Source organism: Barbus barbus (assembly GCF_936440315.1).
Source record: "Barbus barbus genome assembly, chromosome: 14".
NCBI lineage: Eukaryota > Metazoa > Chordata > Actinopteri > Cypriniformes > Cyprinidae > Barbus > Barbus barbus.
In genome coordinates, this window is record NC_136742.1 from 5209605 (window position 1) to 5233977 (window position 24373).

The window sequence follows — 24373 nt, forward strand, 5'->3', positions numbered from 1 at the left end:
TGCATTAAGCTGCTCTTTCTGTTTTAAATCTTGATTGCAAATGCACTTCTTTCTTGCTAATAATTTGGGATTACGCCTGTTTCACAAGTACTGTGTTTGGAGTGCTCTGTATGCAGTCCATGTGTGGTATATGTGATGCAGAAGCAGCACGAGCCACGAGCTCATTGTGCTTTCAACGCGTTTGCAGTCTACCACTGATCTGCAACTGTATACCACAAATGCAACCTTTATCCATTATTTTAATTGCAAATCCACATTTTGTTACTGAAAATGCTTTTCAGCATTGTGATTCACAGTACACTTTTTAATACTAGGGGTGCAACGGATCAAAAAACTCACGGTTCGGAACGTTTCTCGGATCAGCAAAAAAAAAAAAGAAAAGACGACAAATAAACAAATTTTGTCTTTTTGTTTATTAACACTTTTAAATTATTAAATTAAAATATATAAAATCAACTTAAAGTGCACAAGGCATAATATCTTCTTTTTAACATAATTAATGAAAAACAACTTAAAGTGCAACATAAAAAGGCATATCTCCTTCCTTTAAACATGGACCAATGACCATTAATAAAAAACAACTTAAAGTGCAACATAAGAAGGCACATCATCTTCCTTGAAACGTGGATAGTGAAATAAAGCCTATGTCCACATCATCAAAGAAGAATAAAAGAAAGCAAAGCATACCTGAGCTTATAATTTCAAACTCTTTTTCAAAAAGACAAGGATGTCTACATTGTCTGGGGAGAGTGTGGACCTCTTTGCAGTCACTATGTCACCTGCTGTTGAGAACACTCTCTCGGAAGGAACTGAAGAGCCTGGCACAGCAAGATAGCATCTTGCCATCTTGGCAATATGAGGGCATTTACACTCTTTGCTTTTCCACCATGTCAGTGGATCACCATCCACTGTAATGCCACTTGCTGCCAGGTAGGATGCCACCTCCTCTTTGATGATGTCAGCAGGAGTCTTGCTGTCCATGTCTTTGCTGGCAAAGGTCTCTCCAAAAAGCTCTGCCATCGCCGACTTCGTTTGTGGAGGAGATGTGTCCAAGTTTGCTCCTGTTGGCTCTGCAGCTTGACCCTGCAGAAAAAAATTAGTTGATTTAATTAAGCCTATTATTTATTTTCATGTTTCATAGACATGAAAATGTGGCAATAACATTTAATAAAAGCCATTATTACTGAAAATAAAAAATGTATTTAGATTTAAATTTATCATTTTTAAATAATATTCTTTTTCTTTACCTCATCACAGTCTTCAGTGCCCAGACTGCTCACAATCTCAGTGGTGAGGTCACTGTATGTCCTCTGGCGTAGGACAGGGTCCATGTGAGACAGGGACTTGAACCTCGGATCCAGGGCAGTAGATCTGTGAAGGTAGTCCTGTAGAGTAGGGGGTGAAGTGTATCTGGGCTTCAGGTCCTCTCTAATGGCAGTCTTGACATCTCGAGTGATGGTGCTGTCTTCCACACTTGGAGCCATGGATTGTAGAATCCTTGTTTTCAGCGGCAGGATCATTGACACAGATGGTGAAGTTTCAGTGCTCCGCAGAGATGTAACAGTTTTGAGGGGTTTAAGCACCTGAAGGACCTCCTCTGCCACTCTCACATCATCATCAGACAGGATGATGATGTCTTTGACATTTTTCTTCAGGGTCTTGTCGGTCAATGCAGAGTATATAGCTGCCTGCTGCTCCAGATAACGCTCCAACATATCATAAGTGGAGTTCCACCTTGTTGGGACATCATGTATGAGCTTATGAGTAGGCAGCTTTAGCATTTCTTGCTTTGTCTTAAGCACATGAGCAGCTGTTGTGCTTCGGTGGAAGTAGGAAACCACCTTCCTGATCCTCCCAAGGAGGCGGTCCATCCTATTGACTGAGATTCCCTTCTGTGATGCCAAATTCGCTGCATGTGCAAAGCACCCTATCTGTGGGCCCAGTCCTGCCTCATTCACTGCATTTATTAGATTTTTGGCATTATCAGTTGTGACTGGGATATTAGTACTGGGCCTCTTTATCTTCCATTCCTCCACTGCTTGTGTCAGTACCTGCGCAAGATGAGTGCCTGTGTGACTCTCGTAGAGGGGGCGCGTCTGCAGCACCGGACTTCTCATCTCCCAGTCTGCTGTGATGAAGTGAGCGGTTATCGTCACATAGCTCTCCGTTCCCCTGGACGTCCACCCGTCTGTCGTGAGCGCAGCAGAGGATGCTCGGGATAGTTCATCTACAACTTTTTTCTTCTCCTGCTCATAAAGATCTGACACAATCTTTTCGCTGAAGTGGGTGCGCGACGGGATGTTGTAACATGGCTCAAGCACTTTCAGCATGTGTTTAAAGCCCTCGTCTTGCACAACTGAATATGGCGTCATGTCTGCACCTATAAACACACCGATAGCGTTTGTGATGGCTTCAGCCCGGTCTGATTGTGCAACAAGGGGCTGCTTAAATGCCGCGGTTGTTAAGCAGCCTTCGTTTTCACTCCTGTCAGTGAAACATGTCGCTTCAAATGCGTGGCCATGCTTGATGTGTTTCCACTGTCATATGGCTTTCTTGTGCCACAGTGCCTACACACCGTCACGGTTTTATCCACTAACCTCTTTCCTTCATCATTATATTTGACAGGGAAGCCAAAATGCTCCCATACAGGGGATTTAAATGATGCGGGGCGTTCAACATGAACATGCGCATAAATTTTCATAAATCAATCTGCGGATCACGTGTGTGGCGAACCGAAGATATTGATCCGAACAGATCACGGATCGATGATGATCCGTTGCACTACTAATTAATACCATCCATCTTAGACTTACTCACATACAAACATTTTAAATAAAAACTTAATATTGATAGAAACAGTTGACTTTCTTGGCTTTTCTTTTGCAACTTAATCTTTATTACAAGCAATTATGTGGGTCATAAAGAGTTGTGTTTTTCTACCTTTACGAGTACCATCCATTGTGTCACCTCATTTATCTAAAAGTGCACATTTCCTGTTTTTTAACCTAGCCAAAAAGCCAAGCGTGGTTGACTGTGAAACACAGTAGGCATTAATTATAAGCATTTACAGTGTAATTACTACATTTTCGTGTCAATCCATGTTAATTTTTACCAAGAACAATGCCCTTTTAATTCAGCGTGTGCAGCAAATCAAAAACAGACTCTCCGCTCCTGCATTGCCAGACTGCATCCATGTGCAGTGTGAATGTACTAACCTATTAACGTGCACTGCAAACGGAGCATGTGTAAAACAGGCATTATGGATGATGGTGTGACCAAAATCTTGTTTTTGTTTTTTTTATTGAAAAATATGCTTGAGGGGCTCTGGGAGGCAAGGGAGGCAGTGTCTCCTGAAAAATTTTATGAGAAAATAATCAATAGTACAAAAATAAAACTCAGCAAATATTACAAAATATGAGATTAAACAGTGTATGAAATTCAAAAAGATTTAATAGACCCCTTAATGCGTGATGTGGATATGCTGGGGGTGGGGTGTAATTGAGAATAAATGGGAAAAGTTATATGAGATTACTACAATTGGCCTATTATGCTCTTCATTCAATAAGTCCTGCTTCCCATGTTTGTAAGCATACTGCATCCACAAAACAATCTGACTCAGGAGTGAATCTAATTGTTGTATGTAAATGGACATACTTATTAAAAAAATAGAAACTCACCTACGTAGATATATCATCACTTTCTGTCATGTCCAGTCAAACTTTAAATGACTTTAAAAAGTGTCTCACTTATTGATTCTTATTTTGCGTGCACTCAGCGTGGTGGAAGGTACATTTTCGTTTCTGTGACACCTGCGGTATTTACCAAGCATTGATGACTGGATGACCCTAAAAGAAATTGATTGTTAAAAATAAACTCAAAATCTGAAAATTATTGCTGCATTCTTGTACAATCCTACTTTTGACTTATTGTGTGATAAGGAAAATTAGTAATTTGAGTGTAAAAAATGCATTGTGATTGTCTATGATGTGAAGATAAATCACTCTCTTTGTTTTTTTTGCAATTTCTACTTTAGAATCACCTCGGTTGTCCACCGCCTCTGTTGGCAGTAATGACCGGGCCTCCACTGCTACACTGTCTGATTGTTCTGACTTCGCAGAAGTCCAGAGGCCCGTAAGCGTGGCTTCCACCATCTCATCCGGGTCTGGTTCTTCTCGGGAAGACGTTCTCCTGTCAGGCATCCCATCTGCTGGTGTGCCTATTGAGGACAACGTGGATCTGGAATTAAAGGCTGCTGCTGATCCGGATAAGACTCAGGGCACTAGTCTTACCCAAACAACCACCCTTTTCCTCCAGCAAAATAGCAGCAACACCGTTAACAACAACAACAGCAGCTCCTCCGTTTCCAACAGTTTCTCTCCATTTGCTGCCAGCACCATGGCACCCAACCCTGAGCTCACCTACCTGGACCGTGTGGTCATGGAGATCATTGAGACAGAGCGGATGTATGTGAGAGATCTGCGGAGTATCGTAGAGGTCAGCATTAGTCTTAACCTTTCTAAACAAATGGTTATATTCAACTGTCAATCAAAAAAAATTGGCAAAAATGCAATTAATTACAATATCTGCTAGGGATATAACGGTACACAAATATTATGGTTTGGTACCTTAGTTTTAAAGTTTTGGTTCCTTAAGATGTAAGTTATCTGACAGGCTGCAATTTTTGTAAATATGCATTGGATCACTCCCATTTTTTATTTTCCTAGTTAATCTCATTTAGTTTAGTAGTTTTGAACAGTTTTATCATTGCCACCGCTTGCTCTACTCAAGCATTTGCTCAGCTCCCATAGTGACATTATTGGTAATGCCTGCTCACCTCCGCTAGCTCTGTCAGTGGACATGTAGATTACTGCTGCCTTGATATGCATTGCAGCTTGTAATCACGCAAATTGTTTGATCTGATGAATAGTGCACCTTAGTTCTCTCCAATTATTAGTAATTCTAGCTCCTGATTGAATAAAACCGACTGTGTTATTATAAGGAAGGATTTTCTCACAATGTAGATGCAAGAGTCAAGTCACTGTTATTTATATAGCGCTTTTTACAATGCAGATTGTGTCAAAGTAGCTTTACAGTATTAAAAAAAGGGAAATAGTGTGTCAAAATAGTGTGCCATTCTCCTCTGGCCAGACGAGACCAGCAATTTAATTCTAGGTTTTAACAAAGTCAGATTGTGCAGAGGACTCATCTGAGCCTTCTTGTATATGAAATACTGTGTATACACTCTTTTTCCGTTGCTCACAAGCTAGTGTTTAACACATGCCGTAAATTGCTGACACCTGTGTTGTATAGATGGACGTCTTGGGCTGTTTTTTATGTCTCGATGTTTTTCAGTGTCTCACATCATTAGTGCTGGTTAAGTTTTAAACTGTAAATTAAAAAAATACACTCAAGCTTTGAGACCCTGCTTGTAGTTCCATTCAGTTTAATCTATTCTTAAATGAAAGAACACATCTTGTGTGAATGGCTCCTTTATAGCAGGTTATGGGCAGTGGTGTGAAGTAACAAATTACAAATACTCACGTTACAGTAATTAAGTAGTTTTTATCAGTAATTGTACTTTTTTTAAAAATTGTAAAAAAGTTGAAAAATTGTGGACTTTTACTTGAGTACATTGTGACGTCACGTAATACGCAATGACGTTGAAAAGGTCACGGTTGACTTAGGCGGAAGTACCGAGTCATTGTTTACAAATGTGCGAAAGGAGGACCATATACACATATTCAAATGTCTTTGTGTCAGTTTATCGTTTAAAATGCCCATTTCGTGTGCGTATCCTGGGTGTTTTAATATTAAAAAGCCTACTGACTCGGTACTTCCGCCTAAGTCAACCGTGACCTTTTCCACGTCATTGCGTATTACGTGATGATTTTTCAAACTTTATGATTTAAATGGGGATAATTGTACTGATAATAACTTTAATCTTTTCTTCAACTGAATACTGTTTCCGTGCTGTTTTGATGTGTTTTAAAGAGTTGGCAGTCAAAATCAATCAAAACTGCTGGATTATAGATATTCTTCATTCTTTATGATGTAGAAAATGAATCCTACAAAAATATTTATTTATTATTTAGCTTTTAGGGAATCACTCTTAAGAGTTGATCTTCATATGATTAATTGTTATTAATCAGAATGTACAACTTATGCCTTGTTAACGACTTGTCCAGCAAGCATTAATAACGGCAAGTTGTCTTTTAACACGTTGTTTATTTCATTCGTGGCCAACGATTAAAATAAATCAAATAGTTAAATTGAGTCAACTTAGTTAGCTCCTGAGCGTAGGTAAAACGCGATCTTTTTGGCAAATAGTTACGACATGTTAAATCACATAACACAGACAAAGATTTCTTAATAAAGTCAAAGTTTTATTCACTATTCTTTCACAACACTAACTAGACAACATAAACAGACATAAACACATTCGTTGCAATGGATTGTTCGGATCTTAAGAGAGTCTTAGGTTCTAACTTAATGCTCGTTTTCAACCTGAGGAAACTTATAGACAGAACCATGCTATATTTAAACAGCAACAGAGAGGAATCCCGGTTTCAGTCAGTAAAGAGATTTTGCCTTACTTTGTCTTTTGCGTTGTTTCGATCAAACTCAGTTCAGGCTTTCTTCAAAGGTGAAGTCCGTCCCTTTTGTTCAGCTTGAGACGGATCGCGTGCGGACTGGCTGCTTGGGAGGTCGTGTGACTAGCGCACTCTTCAGTGGTTGGTTATCTCTTTCTGACGTGGTGAACCTTTCAGGAAGGCTATTCAGGTCTTAGAAGTTTAATGTTAAAGTTCTTTGGTTGTTTAACTGAGTCTTGGTGTTAGTTGCTTTGCTTCGCCGTGATGTTCGAGGCCTGAAGCGCTTGCAGCGTGAGCAGAACGAGAGACTCGCAGGCGTGCGTGTCCTCCTGTTGTTTTCAACTCCAACACAACTTTCATGGTTGAGTATCCGTTTTTAACGGGCCGATTTGGGGTCCGCCTTTTTGGGCGCGTGATCCAATCGCAAGCGTTTCTGTGGGCGGAGCCCCGCCCTGCGTAGCTGCGTGTTTTGCATACATTATCTGGTCAGTTATTCATCACATAAAACAAATTATTGCAAGCAAGTTTCTATCCGTTATTGTAACCACGGGTTGATAAAACGGATCATTTTCATTCAACCATAATATTCTTCATAAGGTTAGCTTTCTAAAGAAACCAAACACTTATATTTTGATATGCACCAAAAATACACGTGACCACAGAGGATATTACTGGGTTGAATACATTGATAAACAGATCCTCAAATTCTAAACGACACAAATAGCAGGTGAACTAAACATCTAGTGATCAGGTAACTTATACATTCTGGAAGATTACGACACTCATAGGTTTAAAATAATGCAACAGCTTATAAATGTCACAAACACACACTTCTTAATACATGTATAGATATAGTATTTCTTTTCTCGAGTATATTTTGCTTCACAGGAACTTATTATAACTCGTTCCCTTTTCAAAACATTCGTTTCTAATTCCAAGGTGTGGTTCTCTTTGTTAGATACAGCTGCACAGAAAAGGCGCGTTTCCTTGGAATGTGCGTGATATGCAGGGTCGTAAAAGTCTTTGGTTTGGAAAGTCTGGAAATTGTCTTTATTTCGAGTCGACCGTAAAACCGTCATCCTTTGCGATATGTCCTTGAATTTACTGCATGAAGTCAGGGGGGGGTTTCTCTGTGGGGTTCCTCCAAATGACAAGGGCTCTCGAAAACCCAAAATATATGTTTTTCTGGTCTCAGGAGGTTTTAGGGGAGGGCCGTCTATACGGCGTCAAGAAGTCTGGTGTTAGCTGTGTGTGCGTTCAGACCATTCCTTACAATGACAAACAAGATAATGTGAATTCCAGAATGTACAACGTTTTTTAAAGGTGACCCTGGACCACTAAACCATAAGTGTCAATTTTTCAAAACTGAGATCTATATATCATCTATACAAAGCTGAATAAATGAGCTTTCCATTGATGTATGGTTTGTTAGGATAGGACAATATTTGGCTGAGATACAACTATTTGAAAATCTGGAATCTGAGGGAGCAAAAAAATCTAAATATTGAGAAAATCTCCTTTTAAAGTTGTTCAAATTAAGTTCTTAGCAATGCATATTACTAATCAAAAATTAAGTTTTAATATATTTACAGTAGGAAACTTACAAAATATCTTCATGGAACATGATCTTTACTTAATGGCCTAATGATTTTTGGCATAAAAGAAGAATAAAATTTTGACCCATACGATGTATTTTTGGCTATTGCTACAAATATACCTCAGCGACTTAAGACTGGTTTTGTGCTCCAGGGTCACACATGTATAAATTGCAGTGTACAGCGTTTATTATGACGGGGTAGAATCCACAGCTCTGTACTCACTACTCAATACTCATGAGTACTTTTAAATAGGCTACTCTTTTACTCTTACTCAAGTAGTTTTTTGGACAAGTACTTTTACTCTACTCACACTACATTTTTTGGAAGGTAATGGTACTTTTACTTGAGTATATATTTTCAGTACTCTTTCCACCACTGATTATGGGTCAGGAGGCTTAATGAAATGCTTTCTTTTTTTTTCTTTTTTTTGGAATTGACAGCCCAAATTTGTACACACTCTTTTCTTATAAGAGTGAGTTCGGGGATGGTTCACCCAAAACTATAATATCATAATTTACTCAGCCTCATGTCATTCCACATGCACAAATTAAGTTATTCTTAATCTTAATATTCTTCCATATTTTTGTCTATTCAGTAAATTAAGTTACAATCGTAAGTTCGGGAGGAGCCTAACGGCTGATTGATACTTCTATGTCAATCCTACGCCGTAGCTACGTAGTATTTAGTGAAGTGACATACTGCCAAGTATGGTGACCCATACTCGGAATTCGTGCTCTGCATTTAACCCATCCAACGTGCACACTCACAGCAGTGAACACACACACACCGTGAACACACACCCGGAGCAGTGTGTATGCTGTGTGTAGCATATGTTGCCCATGACGTAGCCTGAAATGCACGTCTCCAAAAATGTAAAAACATATCAATTCTACACAAACTGCAAGAACTGCGATTTGTGTGCTAAACCCCTACTTAAGGGTAAATAATTTTTTTTATCTGCGACAGCATCACATTTCCTTGTATGCATTTCTGCTTGAAACATAACTACAGTGAAAACAAAGAAATACGAACAACTCAAGCTGCAAGTCGCTGTCTGTTTGCCGCCAACACTGCTGATATTTCCCTGACAGCCTACACAACAAGTTGCTTCTTCTTCAGCTTTTGCTTTGATACTGTGGGTTACACCAGCAACATTCCTGTGGACACTGCCTACTAGTGGTCTGCATTTGTAATTACATGTCGACGCAGACAACTGCACAGAAGTATATGAAAACCGACGTGTAGCCTACGACGTAGGGGCTCAAGCTGCAGCTTCGGGTTCAAGCCTCCTTCAAGGACAGCAAGCCAAGTTCGTTTACCATTAACTATTAAAACTGGATGGGCAGGCAAACCCACAAAAGGTCCACACAACACAACCAAAACTTTCACGCATCAAAAGAATGAAAAGACATAGTAAACACGGAAGCTCAACCTTGCTTGCTTCACATGTGAGAACTAACTTAATTTGTTCTCATGTGTCAAGCAAGCACTATTGATTGAGCTTCTGTGTTTACCATATTTGATGAGCTATATTTATGTGTGTTAAACAATGTTTATACATAAAAGCCTAAAATAAACCTGTTCTTTATATAAAGTGATGCGTTTTCGCATTTCGCTGCGTAGCAAAGTTCAAGCTTGGTGAACTTTGGCCTGCGAATTCGCATCACGTGACACTGTGAGACCAACGGAAGATCGATACCTCACAGCATGACCTCCTATCTGAATTAAAAGAACATAAATTTTAAACCACAGCGCTGCAGGAAAGTGGAGTAGATTGTATGTTACATTTTAAGTATTATTGTTGGTTATGTGTTGAATTTAAGTTTTTAAAAAGACGCTGCAGAGCATGACGTCATATCACGGCCGTTGCAGCATGCAAGGGAATTTCGCATGCTCAAAGTCTAGTGTGACCGCGGCTTAAGCCTTTGGAAATTATTCCATGGAAATTTCTACACTTCATGAAATTAAAGCCCAACTCCGAGTTGAAAAAGCTGTTTGTGCCCCTAGTGTAGTCAGTCATAGTAATGGATTCCCAGCAGGGAATGTTGTGGTATAGTGAACACTGTTCAAAAAGTGAAAAGTCACAGATCAGCTATGATGGACTTACGCCAAAAATACTTTTTGGAAAGAAGGCACATTAGTGGAGCTTCTTTCAAATTTAAGAAAAGCTCAAGACATTGAATCTTATTGCATGTGAAAAAATATCAAGTAGACTCAGTAGAGTTGATTACAAACATTAATCGGCAAGCTGTGCTTTATCTACTAAATTGTGAACGTAGGTGACGAATGAATTCTTATTTTTTTGTAAATGTAAACATAATTTTGGGTGATATGGTTTATTTCACAGACCTGCTGCTTGATTAAAAAAAAAAAAAAAAAGGTCTTCTCAGTACAGGCAGAAACTGTTCTCTAGATCTGTTAATCCAGGTACTTGACAGAAACACCATCAACCATTAAACCACCAACATCACTAGCGTCCACCAGGCTTAGCCACATAAGTAGATTATCTTAAAAGTCTCTTCCTCCAAAAGCATGCCAGTAAATCTGAATGCTCAAAATGACTGACAGGAAGACACCTGACACATGATACATTGCTGATTTTTAAGTAGTTAAGTAGGGACAAAACAGGCTACTAAATAAATAAATAAAAACAAACAAACAACAGAAATAAATAACAGAAGAAGGGAAAAAATACAAATTTAACAATAGGAATGTTTCAATGGCAAATTTTAGCTGTAAAATGAAATTTGGTTATAAATGAGTTTTATACATATCAAAGCAGTAAATAGTACAGTCAACAACATAGTCCTAAGTGGAAACCACACTATTTGTAAAGCATTGAATGTTAGTTATGTCCAGAGCATCGTAATATAACTGCATGAGTTTAGTTTACGCTATTCAGTCTAGCAGTTTAGTTTTACTCTATCCAATCTTAGGGTGACCATACGGGCCATTTTTATGGGACGGACCCTTGCCAGGATTTCGATATTGTCTAAAATATGTGTGCGTATTTGCATTGCATTGATCATTCTCATCTTCTCATGCGCCACGATTGGACGATTATGTGTAATACCTGCATGTTATTGGTCAAACTAATTTGGATGTTTTAGGCAATATAAAAATCCTGGCAAGGGTGCGTCCCGTAAAAATTGCACATATGGCCACCCTATCCAGTCTAGTTTATTCAGTGTAAACCAAAGTGACTGATTTGAATGTCACTAATTAGTTATTTACTTAAAGCCTGCATGAAATGGAAATTCACCCATTTTCTAAATGTTGTTGATCCCTTTGTGAATGATTCATTCATTAATAATAGCATAACTTGAAGCAACTTCTCTCTGGTGACAGACACCAGACTTCCCTAATCATTTAGTCTGCTTAAACCACGACCCCTTTCTTACAATCAACTGCAAGTTTGCATTTAGATCCATCTATATCCAATCAGCAACTGATGGATAGAACCATGTCCCTACGCTACACAATACAGAAATAAAGATCTGCTGATACTTCTGTTACATCTCAACTTAAGCTGATTACTACATTAGGAGGTCAGTTCAGTGCACTGCAATCATGGAGGGTGTGTAGTTAAACCCATCACATTAGTCAATCACGGCTCATACATTGTTTCATTCTCCTGCTACTGGATTCACTATTGAATACATGTTTTTCATTACATGTTGATTGCTTCAGAAGTGTAGGTACTGCGTATTATGGCTTCTTAGCAGTGAGACATCCAGTGCCTGGGATTATCACGTTATGTAACATCAGGTTTGACAATTGGATCGTGCCAATTGAGTCCTCCAAGTACAACACAATGTCACACAGCTTGAAGTGAGATTACAAACAATTATAAACTGTAAAAAAAATACAATTACGATTTGCATTTAATTCTCCTCCTTCATTCATTCTCTTGGCTCTTCTTGTCCTGTGTGCTAACTGACATTACATCTGATTCCAGCAGATGACTTTAATGGACCTGTTTTGGATGAAATGATTACCGAGAACTTTGTTGCAAAGTCAAACAGAATTTAGGGAACAATTAAGCAATTAAATGGAAATATATTTAATGACGAGTTTAAAGGGATAGTTCACCCAAAAAATGAAGATTCTGTCATTTTCTCACCCTGAAACTGTCTAAACCTGAATTAATTTCTTTCTTCTGTTGAACATAAAAGGAAGGTATTTTGAAGAATGGGGGTAACTAAACATGGTCTACATTGATTTGGTATGGTATGGGGGAAAATACTGTGGAAGTCAGTGGGACTGGAAATTGTTTTGATTCATTTTTAAAATATCGTTAAAAGACAAAAATTCATACAGGTTTGGAACAACTTGAGGGTGAGTAAATGCTGACAGGTTTTTGGGTGAACTATCCCTTTAAGGTTAGTGGACCTTTTTTCTCAACCGAATTTTCATTAAGGGCATTCTTAATCCAATCATTTCTTATGGGCTTTGTTGCAACCCTGCCCAGATACTTATTTGTTCATTGGTGGTTTCTGTATCTTTTAGCCTTTTTGGGTCACTTTTTTCAGATTTTTTTTCCCCTGTTTGTAATTGAGAGTTGTGGTGCTGGTGTCTTGAACTGGAACAGTTTGCAGACAGGAAGACAGATTGCATTTCTTTGCCTTCTCAATTTAGAATTTTTGGTTTTCTTTAAAGCTAACAGCATTTGTTTGTTTGTCTTTACTTGCGCAGTGTTTATTTTAAACAAAGTGTTTTTATTTGCAATATCAAATGTTTTACACTCTCAATTTAGTATGTAAAGAAAGTAAGCTAGAGGTAAACTACAGTATAAATAAGCTATTTGCAGACTGATCTCCCCATCATCAAAGTGTAAGCCTGTCGACAGGTTGATACCAGTCCAAATGCTCTGTACCCGAGCCACATTGAACCAGATTTGAAATATGGACCAAGTTTGGCCATGGACACTAGGCATCTAAACACTGAGTGTAATGATTGGTGCTAAATGTGGTTGCATATTCTTAGCTTAGTACAATACCTAATATAATGTCAGTCTATGAAGTTACATTAAGGAGTTTGGAATGAAGGGCTGAATGATGGATACATTAAGGGAAGGGTTATATATAATTTAAATAGTGCTGATGTCTGATCAGAGCTCAAAATAAATAGTTTTAGTGGTAAACCGAGGTGGGTCATATATATGTAACTGCTTTCATCTCCCATGTGGCATTTGTGAATGAAACTTAAGTGATACCTTTCTTTATGCAGTACTGAAAGTAGTGACATAACATGAAAAATTCTCTTGATTGTTTAGAACCAATTTTCAAATCCGATTGAGATTTGTTTACAGTCATTGAGATGGCTTTTGCAAGTTTGCCAATTTTAAGTAGATTTGAGTTGGCTCTGAATCTCAAGATGCATACCTAGTTTCAACATTGCTTATTCTTCGGACATTCTGCTTTAAATACAATAAGTATCAGCTGTATACAAAGGGATCAACATTTGCTTTTCAGCCATGAAATATAGGTAATATTCAACAATCTGAAAATGGAGCCTCATTGAGGTCCCCATGTCTCTGGGATTGAAAAATGTAGGGCCTTGAAAATGAAGATTCCAAAAGAAAAGTTTATTAAGAACTAGAATCTAAAATCATATTGTGATATCTTTAATATTTCTTGAGTTGTGGGCATGCAAACTTTGGAAAAAGAATAGTTATGTCACTCAAAGTATCATATTTTTGCAAATTGAACCACATTTGGTTTTTGACCACTGAAAATATGTACATTTTAACACTTTACTCCTGGAGCCATATTAAAATTCCAATATCTCTGGAAACAAACCATATAGGACCTTAAAAATGAAAATGCCAAAAGTGCCTAAAAATAACATTATGATACTGCCATCTTTCTGAAATGTGACCCTGGACCACAAAACCAGTCCTAAGTGTCAATTTTTCAAAAAATAAATAAGCTTTCCATTGATGTATGGTTTGTTAGGATAGGACAATATTTGAACTATTTGAAAATCTGGAACCTGAGGGTGCCAAAAAATCAAAATACAGAGAAAATCACCTTTAAAGTTGTCCGAATGAAGTGCAATGCATATTACTAATCAAAAATTAAGTTTTGATATATTTACAGTAGTTATATTTACAATTTCTTTAAATATAATATTTAGTATTCAAGATTGATTTTCTCTTTGCAGGACTACCTTGCTCACATTATAGATACAGGAGATCTTCCCATCAAGCCAGAACAGGTGTGTGCTCTGTTTGGAAACATAGAGGACATTTATGAGTTTAACAGGTAAGAAATCATTCATTATTAGCTTGTTTTTGCAGCCCAACATAACTAAAACCAGCACCAGTCATTTATTGATGTATGTATGTACAGACACTGGAATGCATAGGTTTTCTATACAAAGAACAGTCTTAAAAATTCTAATGTTATTATAATTTCTTATTTAATAACAATGGGGACTAATGGCTGAAAGATAGCTGCAACCATTTTATTAGAGCCCACACCAAAGGATGGTTTTTTACCATTTTGCAGTTATGTCACCTAAATGCTGATGATTAAATGATGTAAATTAACAGAATAAGAATGATGACAGCTGTTCCTGACAGGTATTTATTGATGAATGAAATCCACACAAAATGTTTGTTTACTCACCAACTCCCTAATTAGGGTGGGTGGAATAACTGAAATCTTATATCACTGTAAAAGGAATTTTTCACAGTAACAGTACATTCACAAGCGTCATCAGCATCAACGCCTCTCATTTACTTTGAATGGAGAGATGTCAAGCATTGCCGAACTGAACTGACGCACCGTGTTAATGTACCATAAAAGGCATTTTGGGAGTTTTTACTGATTTTATTTGCATTACATAAACAAGGCTTGCTGAGAGTTGAACAATTTTGGAAAACAAATTGTGATTTCTCTTATAAAAATCAGAATTGCTATTTATAATTTTATAATATTTATTTTTCCTTTTTTTTTTTTTTTGTAAAGACATTCAGGTTTGCTATGCTTGTGTATAAAAGCTGCACAAGAATGGTATGTTACAATTAATTTGTCTTTTTTTCTAATTTCTTTCTCCACTTTAGTTGTATAAGGCCACACTTAAACTGTTGTTTTTATGGGATCTATTTAATATGACTGTAAGACAACAACAATAGTGTATGATTACCAAACTCCATCTCAGTGAGTGCAGAGTAAAAATGTATTTTGCCAGAGAACCAGTGAGAACAGAGGAAACCTTCAGCATGTCATATAAGTGACCAAATCTCACGGCGCTTACCTAGATGGAGTTCATGTGAAGCACCATTTACTGGGAAGCGAGCTGAGACACTGCTAATGAGACATTGAAAACACAACAAATCACGAGCTGCTCACGTGTGAATGAACAGTGTCACGCTGCACACAAGACTATAAATGTACATAATACATTTTTAGTCTCATTTGCTGCTTTGGCGAATGTTAATTTTGCACTCTTCATGCAACTATTCAACTTTCTTTTTTTTTCTCTTTTTTGCAGTCGCACAGTAATTTTCTAGATCTTCTAGATACTGAATATTTTGAGCTGAAAGCATGATTTAAACAACTACTACAACACTTATTCACACGCAATCGCTCTCTCGATAATGCATTCAGACGAATGTAATCTTTCATCTGTATCTGATTTCGAATGAGCAGAAATCTGTAAGAAATGCATCGATCCGTAGGTAAAATAACTGACAAAAACATACTGATATTTTCATCACAAAATAAATAAATAAATTGCACTGCAAAAAGCAGCAATTATGCCTTTTAATGCTGACTATCATGTAATTAGCTTGTCATGTGGTAGGAAAGTTTGCACACTAGTGTTCCAATAAGCCACGTTGAAACAATCTTTTTATTTATTTTATTTTTTAATATAGGCCTATGAACAGAACTGTGATACTGAAATACTTTAGCCGCGGAGCGAAGGCAGAGCGGTGTTTCTGATTTCAGTGAACCCGGAGCAGAGTTATTAAATCCTCTCACATAGCCTACTCTGCCTGTCACCACCACACAAATGTGGCATTTTGTTAATGACTGTCCTACTACAGGATTTAACACGAGTAACAGCTCACAGTTACAAAATACACTGTAACAGTATGTCACAGGCAATTCTAGTTGCATTTTTCATTAATTAATTTCTTAAATTATCCTTTGACTATGTTCTGGCCCGCCATCTAGTGGTGAATTTTTTTTTGGCCCAATGCCAAACTTACTTGCTGACCCCTGCTGTAGAGCCTTGGGTTGATACCTATTTTTGTAGCTTTCTCACATTTGTTACACATGTGCCTTCATACTCGCATTTAAACTACTAAACTTTCCTAATAAGCTTATCTGTCTTAACATTGTTAAGAATTTATAAATTCATGTAATTTGTCATGAATCTTTTTCATATTTGACTTTACATTTGCATATAAATTTGCTAGATGCTTTAATTCAAAGTGACTTGCAGTCCACTCATTTAGCCAGTATGTCTGTTTCCTGAAAATCAAACACATTACCTTTCCGTTTGTAGTGCCATGCTGTACCTGAGCTAAAGGGAGACTAAAACATTAAAGACTCAATGAAATGAGGTGCACTTTTCTTTTTTTTGTGTGTTTTTGTACTTTACAGTTATGATTTGTTAAGCAGAGGGACATTCACATTCTAAAGAACAACTGTGTGGACAAAAATCTACTTATATCTGTTAATGTTAGGTAATCAGAAGCATATAGGTGGCTTAAAGCTCTGACCCAAATTAGCGCTTTTAACAGTTTTTTTTTCTCATGCTGTTCCTTAAAGGCTTTATGGAGCCTTGAACACACAGGGTTCTCCTTTTCCCAATCTAACCAATGGTCAATATATTGTTTTTGAACATTGTCTGCTCACCTGTTGTCAGGTGTTGGTCTTACTGCAGAGAGATACTTTTCTCCTCAATACCATACAGTAAGTGAGTGAATAATTGGCATATTTCTGTTTGTGGTATGTCACAAATGCATGACACAGAGAGTGTAGACCTCTGTATGCTGTGGTGTTTGCTGTGGTCAGCTAAGCCCTGAGTTTTGCTTTCAAATCCGTTTAAACATGGATTGAACTACACTTAATGGACAGGAGACTCGGACTTCTTTTATCTGTGGCAAAGCAAAAGCTGTCAAAAATGAAAATGAAAGATGATACGGTGAATCAAGTATTCTTACTTTTAAAAATATTGCAATCCAATCATTTGTTGTTTGCAATTTCAAATTTCAAATCAGTAAAAAAAAAATCAGTTTTAGTTTAAAGGGATGGTGATTATTAGTTATGATGTAATCATTTGCTATGCAATATATTTTTTTCATGTTCATTTTTAAGAGGAATAAGCCACTTGCTGCTGTTCATTAAAGTGATTTTATTTTAATACAATAAAAGAGATTTAAGGTGCTCCATCAAGGCATTGCTTTATTAATCACACCCATGGAAATATAAAGAGTGGTAAGAGATGTAAATTATTTCCACTGACCACAGGTAGAGAAGGATGACTGACTTGCAGACTGCATGTGCTGTTAACTGTGTATCACAAGGCCTTTTGCAAGCTTAACACTCATGGCCTTAATGGGGCTGTTTTTCTTTACAGAAGTGTGCAGAGCATGTGGTGTTTTAGTAATCATTAGTGACAGTAAATGTTTTGTGGTCTGTAAACATGCTTTCTGTTTTCTTTTAGTGAACTCCTTCAATCACTGGACATGTGTGACAATGATCCTGTGGCCATTGCCAGATGCTTTGTGATCAAGGTGAAGTTCAAGCCAACCCAGTGCCTTTCAAGGCTTTAGATCTGATCATATTTGAATAATGTTTATAAACAGGAAATATATCTGTAATGATGAGTGTTTGTTTATTCATTAAATTATTTAGCATCTTTACTTGAAAACAACTTCAAAATATTCAAGCTCCAGAGAAACAGTGCTCTAATTACAGCGTATGATGATTTCCAAATCAAATTATGTAAATGAGGCTCATTGCAGCTGAATATTTGCATTGTGATGCACATGTGATGTGATTGTGTGTTGTTGAGAAAAACTTTACTGACCTTGGTTTTCCTCTCTGTTTTTAGCGTGAATATTTTGACATCTACACACAATATTGCACCAACTACCCAAAGTAAGCTGCTCTGAATGCCCAAAGCGACATATACAGTATTATGTTGAAGAGCCTCTGGCTAAATGGTCAGATAGATGTGATTTTCCTGCACCAAAGAAAAACACCTTTGGGTTCGGTCTAATATGGGGGGAGGTAAAATATTACCCTGACATTTCTTGACAGAAGTTGTGAGATTTACACTTTAATGCAAATAATATTCATTAAACGTCATTAAAGTGTTTTTCAATTCACTAACTAATATTAATGCAGTTGTTGGTCAAATAATTCATGACCGATAAGGACAAGCACACAAATTCGGGTTCAATACCTTACATTACTGAACAAATGTGTGGGGACAGTAAAATGCATTACATAGAATTATTTTGCCATAACAGCAGTAGTTACAAAACAATCTACAGACAAAACACATAGTAAAATCAAGCACAGACATTAAATCATTATGCAGTTTAAAAACAATCAAGAGTTATGTGTATTATGTCATAAGTGTACAGTTTTAGATGGATGGTAGATGTCATCGTTACTACAAGTCATCCACCAATCAATAGCCACTAGTGCCTCTTCACTTGTTTGATAGGTCTTGCTCTAGGTGCTACTTCTATTTGGAACATTATGTATTTCCTTTGTAAACTCTGATTAATGAATTGTCAGAGAGTTATTGTTAGCAGTTTGTATAGTGAGATATTTGTTAGTGTGGTGTGCTGTGTTTTGACTGTTCATATTCTCTCCATAGCTCTGTGGCTGCTCTAACAGACTGCATGAGAAACAAAACTCTTGCCAAGTTCTTCAGGGAGAGGCAAGCTGCTTTAAAGCGATCCCTGCCTCTGGGATCTTACCTTCTCAAGCCTGTCCAGAGGATCCTCAAATATCATCTTTTACTACAGGTTAGACAACCACTCTCAGAATAATACTAGAGAGTAGTAAATGCTTCAAATCATCTACCGTGAGCAATGCTTCTCTTATCATGCATGATCATTTTTGTTGGACTATTATAGTTTTTTACATTTGGAAATTGTTTTTTTCCAATTTCCAAATGTAAATGTAAATTTCTGTTACTGTTTTCATTCATATAATTGTGGATGGCAATGTTTTAAAATCTTTTTAAAAGGGAAAAACATTGCCAACCTTGTTTGTTGACATCAAAGGCTGTGTATTAGTCAAACTACAGCAGTGATTCTAGTGGGGCCCACTAGGGGGCCTCAGTAAACTTCCAGTTGGTTTCAATATGTCTTAAAATTATGTAAAATGAGACAAAACTATGGTGGCTGAGAAGTGCAAAACAAATCACGATTCTGAAAACAAAATAACAAATTACAAACTCAAATGCAAATCTAAAAAAAACATTTTAGATTTCTGTTATTTCTGAAAAATAACAATTCAGAAAACACAACAACAATTCAGAAAACATTATAACAAGTCAGAAAACACAACAACAAATCAGACAAACTGGAAGAGGTAAGTATAGTTTGAGACAGATGCCATTCTTCTTACGATGTAACAAGTACATCGGGTGTTTTGGGAAGTGTTCCCGGTTCCGGTTGACCTAATTAATGCAGCCTAACAATCCTTTAACAGATTTGAATATTAGAAGCGTATTAGTGTATTATGTGTACGCCAGGTTAAAGAGATGGGTCTTTAATCTAGATTTAAACTGACAGAGTGTGTCTGCCTCCCGAACAGTGTTAGGTAGATTGTTCCAGAGTTTGGGCGCTAAATTGGAAAAGGATCTGCCGCCCGCAGTTGATTTTGATATTCTATGTGTTATCAAATGGCCAGAGTTTTGAGAATGCAGTGGACGTGGAGGACTATAATGCAATAACAGCTCGCTCAAGTACTGAGGAGCTAAACCATTCAGGGCTTTATAAGTAATTAACAAGATTTTAAAATCTATACAACTTTTAATAGGGAGCCAGTGCAGTGTTGACAGAACCGGGCTAATGTGGGCATACTTCCTGGTTCTAGTAAGAACTCTAGCTGCTGCATTTTGGACCATCTGGAGTTTGCTTATTAAATGTGCAGAACAACCGCCCAATAAAGCATTACAATAATCTAACCTTGAGGTCATAAATGCACGGATTAAAATTTCTGCATTTGACTTTGAGAGCATAGGTCGTAATTTAGATATATTTTTAAGATGAAAAAATGCAGTTTTACAAATGCTAGAAATGTGGCTGTCAAAGGAAAGATTGCTATCGAATAGCACACCTAGGTTCCTGACTGATGATGAAGAATCGACAGAGCAGCCATCAAGTGTTAGACAGTGTTCTAAGTTATTACTTGTGGGGGTTTTAGGTCCGATAATTAACACCTCTGTTTTTTTCAGAATTTAGCAGTCATCCAGTTTTTTATATCGACTATGCATTCTGTTAGTTTCTCAATTTGGTGTGTTTCGCCGGGCCGCGAAGAAATATAGAGCTGTGTATCATCAGCATAACAGTGAAAGCTAAACACCGTGTTTCCTGATGATATTTCCCAAGGGTAACATGTAAAGCATGAAAAGTAACGGCCCTAGTACTGAGCCTTGAGGTCCTCCATACTGCACTTGTGATAGATATGATACCTCTTCATTCACTGCCACAAACTGATGGCGGTCAGATAAGTATGATTTGAACCATGCTAATGCACTTCCACTAATGCCAACAAAGTTTTCTAGTCTATTCAAAAGAATGTTGTGGTCGATAGTGTTGAACGCAGCACTAAGATCCAGTAGAACTAATAGAGAGATGCAACCACGATCAGATGATAAGAGCAGGTCATTTGTAACTCTAACGAGTGCAGTCTTAGTACTATGAAACAGTCTAAATCCTGACTGGAAATCCTCACAGATATAATTTTTCTCTAAGAAGGAATATAATTGTGAGGATACTACATTTTCTAGTATCTTTGACAGAAAAGGGAAATTAGAGATCGGTCTGTAATTAACAGAGGAGTGTAGGGCTGCTGTTGTCTCTTCCTAAAGTCCATGATCAGCTCTTTAGTTTTGCTCACATTCAGAGAGAGACAGTTGTCCTGGCACCATGATGCGAGTCTCTCTACCTCGTCCAAGTATGCGGTCTCATCGTTGTTGGAGATGAGGCCCAGAACCAAAGTATCATCAGCGAATTTGACAATAGATGTGGGAATGTGAGAGGACACGCAGTCATGCGTGTAGAGAGAGTAGAGCAGGGGACTCAGGACACAGCCCTGTGGGGCTCCTACGTTCAGGGTGATGGGGTTTGAGGTGAACTGGCCAACTTTCACCACTTGAGGTCTGCCGGTGAGGAAGTCTTGAATCCAGTCACAGAGTGAGGAGTTTAGGCCGAGGTCTGTGAGTTTAGATGCTAGCTTGATGGGGACTATAGTGTTGAAAGCTGAGCTATAGTCAATGAATAGCAGCCTTACATAATTCCCATTGTTGCTGTCTAAGTGTGTGAGGGAAGAGTGGAGGACGTGAGAGATGGCATCGTCCGTAGATCTGTTTGGGCAAACTGAAGAGGGTCCAAAGTATCAGGTATGGAGGAGCAGATGTGGCTCTTTACAAGTCTCTCAAAAACCTTCATGACTATAAATGTGAGGGCAACTGGGCAATAGTCATTCAGGCAAGAGGGTTTATTGTTCTTTGGCACAGGGATAATGACAGATTTTTTGAATGAGGTGAGAACCACAGAGGTAGCAAAGGACTCATTAAAGATGGAAGTGAACAAACCAGCGAGCTGATCAGCGCAGGACCTCAGAACACGGCCGGTTATAAAGTCATTACTGCTGTGCTGTTGGGAAATGTCAACACCTGCTGATACTTTATTTTTTGTTAATTTAGCCACTGTATTGAATAAATACCTGGGGTTATGTTTTTTTCTTCTAAAAGAGACGAAAAGTAATCAGATCTAGCAGTTTTTAATGCTTTTCTGTAGGATAATTGAAAAGATCAAAAAGATTGAGAACTGCTGCTCTACACTATTTTGCTGGAAATCCATTGGTCACTTGGCAATAGAGTATGATACTCGGGAAGAAATCATATTTCTGCTGTGATTGATTTACAATTTCTTTTTAAATTCAGCCTGTAATGTAAACAATTGTGAATAATGTTGGGCCTACAGTTTAAGGTAATGTTAAAAGAATATCATGGTTGATATCATGAGTGATATTTTTGTTGCTTTTATGCAATAAACAATTTTGGATTTATATGAATGTTCTTTATATTGTAGGAGATTGCCAAGCGCTTTGATCCAGAGGAGGAGGGTTATGAGGTTGTGGAGGAGGCCATATACACTATGACTGGTGTTGCATGGTATATAAACGACATGAAGAGAAAACATGAACATGCAGTCCGTCTTCAGGTGAGCTCGCAAACACACAAAGAAGTTGTGTTATGAGCATGTTTCACTGCTCTTGTTTATCTGCTCACAATGTTTAGTGAAGATATTAACCAATTTATGATCTCTGTACCTCCATAATCTATCTCAGGAGGTCCAGTCTCTGCTCATAAACTGGAAGGGACCTGATCTGACTACATATGGAGAATTGGTTCTCGAGGGCACCTTTCGTGTCCATCGTGCCAAGAATGAACGTACGCTCTTTCTCTTTGACCGCATACTCCTTATTACCAAACGCAGAGGAGAACATTACGTCTATAAGACCCACATCTCGGTATGACTTTATCTGTTTTCAGAGAGAAGTACTTTGTTTTTCATTCATATATTGTCTGAACAGTCAGTGCTAATGAAGTGTGAAGCCTTTATCTCTTATGAATTTTAAGAGGTGAATAAGAGGTAATGCCTCTTGTTTGGTGATGCTGCCATTGTTTTCTCTCTTGTTTCTCTTTATTTACTGCAGTGCTCAACGCTCATGTTGATTGAGAGTGCCAAGGATTCTCTGTGCTTCAGTGTCACTCATTACAAGCATCCCAAACAACCTCATTCTGTCCAGGTGTGTCTTCAATGATTACCACCTTTACATAAATACAAATATTTTATTCATAAAGAAATAGTTCTGCAAAAAACTATGTCAACATGTTTTCCATTTCTACAAAAAAAGTGGAAATCTTTAAAAGACCCCTGTGGTGAAAATTAAGTTTTTAACATTGTTTACATGCCTGTCTGGTTTTTAAAATATGCTTACAGACAAGCCATGTGCAAATTAATTAGTTAACATCATTGCAGCAACATCATTGTACTAAAGATCTAAAATCTTTACTAAAGTCTTAAAAATGTGGTTTGAAACAACCCATTTCCTACTGTTAAACATGTAACCAATCCCGTCAACTTGTGAAGCTTTTCATATCATTAGCAAAGCATTTCTACCCAAGGATGTTGATAATTAGGAGGTACCTATCTGAGATTCCGAACGGGAACATGGTTTGTGTAGGTCCTGTCCTGTGCTTACTGGTGTCCCATAGGACTCAGTTCTTTGTCCCTTGTTTTTTACCATTTAAATTAACCCACTTGGCCAGATTTTAAGCTCTCTTGACCCTGTAGCCCAAGACTGGTTTCCCACTGAAGCTAAGCAGGGTTGAGCCTGGTCAGTACCTGGATGGGAGACCTCCTGGGAAAACTAGGTTGCTGCTGGAAGAGGTGTTAGTGAGGCCAGCAGGGGGTGCTCACCCTGCGGTCTGGGTGGGTCCTAGCGCTCCAGTATAGTGATGGGGACACTATACTATAAAAAGCACCGTCCTTCGGATGAGACGTTAAACCGAGGTCCTGACTCTCTGTGGTCATAAAAAATCCCAGGATGTCCTTCGAAAAAGAGTAGGGGTGTAACCCCGGCATCCTGGCCAAATTTGCCCATTGGCCTCTGACCATCATGGCCTCCTAACCATCCCCATATCTACTGATTGGCTTCATCACTGTCTCCTCTCCACCAATAAGCTGGTGTGTGGTGGGCGTTCTGGCGCACTATGGCTGCCGTCGCATCATCCAGGTGGATGCTGCACACTGGTGGTGGACGAGGAGACACCCCCCTTACTATGTAAAGCGCTTTGAGTGCCTTGAAAAGCGCTATATAAATGTAACGAATTATTATTATTATTATTATATACAGATTTATATACATTCAAAAACAAGGTAATTTGTGGACGTTTCTCATCTTTTTA

At 37.9% G+C, this 24373-nt stretch overlaps 1 pseudogene across 1 annotated transcript in view; it reads left to right on the plus strand.

The window, feature by feature from the left end:
• LOC306879938 (pleckstrin homology domain-containing family G member 3-like) overlaps window positions 1-24373 on the plus strand; it is a 67592-nt pseudogene that overhangs the window by 31066 nt on the left and 12153 nt on the right. Inside the window, exons 3-10 of the transcript XR_013785878.1 lie at window positions 4034-4494; window positions 14354-14454; window positions 17873-17942; window positions 18263-18309; window positions 19040-19190; window positions 22491-22622; window positions 22750-22932; window positions 23119-23211. The product of XR_013785878.1 is annotated as a pleckstrin homology domain-containing family G member 3-like (transcript). The remainder of the gene's footprint in view (window positions 1-4033; window positions 4495-14353; window positions 14455-17872; window positions 17943-18262; window positions 18310-19039; window positions 19191-22490; window positions 22623-22749; window positions 22933-23118; window positions 23212-24373) is intronic.